Here is a 1391-nt window from a genome sequence, read left to right as displayed (position 1 = left end):
GTACCGTCGTCGTCATACCGTCTTGTTCGCGTCATCGCCGTCATTCCCGCTTCTTCGTCCGGTTGCCGTCATACCTTCGTTGTCACCTCATTGTGCTCGTCTCGTCATCGTCAATTTTTCGTCGCTATGCCATCGTCATTATTTAAGAATCGACATTTCATTGTCGTCATACCGTCGTCATGCTACGCATTTTTCGTTTCATCGACATAATTCCTTCTCCATTCTATCGTCACTGCGTCGCCGCCATACAGTCGTCGTCATGATTTGATGCTCATGGGCGATCTTGGTAAGCGAGTGTCATAGCAAAGTGGTTTTATATTGGAGTATGGTGACAGATAGCCGAAACAACAAAAGTCTCACAATTATCACCACACGTTTCAATTAAACTCAACTTCAGTAATATGGTCTGTCGCTGCATTGCTCACTTGTTATTAGCGTTACCATCGACAGTGATCGTGAGGTGAGTTCTGCGGTAATTTTTTGCTACTTCACAAATAACGAAAACGTTGGGGACAGATCGTGAGTAGGCTGCTAGATTCTTTCTGCGCGGTCACACGCAGGAAACACTTAGAAGCCTTGAAGCTAGAACAACGTTAAGAGCTCGAGACGACATGCTGTGGCTTGCTTTCTTGTTCGTTCACTTGTGACGCTTACCCACTACAGTGGATTGGCCACAAAGCTGGCGGTTAAAGACAAGTGGGAGAGAGAAAACCTAAACGAACAAGTAAGTCAGGGTGAGATAGAACGTTTATGGTAATTAGGAAATATATTTACTTGGTGGTGATACACTTTATTGAAAGGGGGAAGGGTAAAGAGGAACGTGGCTGAGGGTTTGGGCTCAAGTAAGGCCCTGGGCCTGCTTGGCCTTCTCCGCTCAGTCCACCAGTTCAAGCTGTCGGTAGACGTCCCCGGAACTGAGCCAGGCTGTCCAGTCAGTCTCGCTGCTGACGGGGGGATGAGAGAACGGGAGCGAGGTACATTCCCACATTATGTGTGTGAGTGTTCCTGTTTCTGAACAGAGCCTACATTGGTCGCTTCCCTTGTCCCCTGTGATTTTGTTTGTACTTTGAGTGTGGGTATGTGTTCGTCTGAAGTCGCCGAAACGCGACCGCTTGCGTTTTGTCGAGTTTTCGCGACACCTCAAGCGATACCTATGGGCTATTTCATGATAAGTCTCGCAGGGTTCCTCGTGTCTCTCCTCCTCATTCACGCCGTCCGCATCCGTGGACGAGGCTCGGCGCGCGAGATCTCGAGCCAAACTGTGAGCCGACGCGTTGCCGGGCACAGCCGCGTGAGCAGGGGTCCACACGAAGGTTTTCAAGCCGCTTAGGGGACGTCGTGTGAAGACATGGTACGCCTGTTTGGAAATTCTACCGTGGACGAAATTGCCG

This window comes from Dermacentor andersoni, chromosome 1, assembly GCF_023375885.2.
Source record: "Dermacentor andersoni chromosome 1, qqDerAnde1_hic_scaffold, whole genome shotgun sequence".
NCBI lineage: Eukaryota > Metazoa > Arthropoda > Arachnida > Ixodida > Ixodidae > Dermacentor > Dermacentor andersoni.
The sequence above is the reverse complement of the archived record's forward strand: the minus strand, read 5'-3'. Positions refer to the sequence as shown.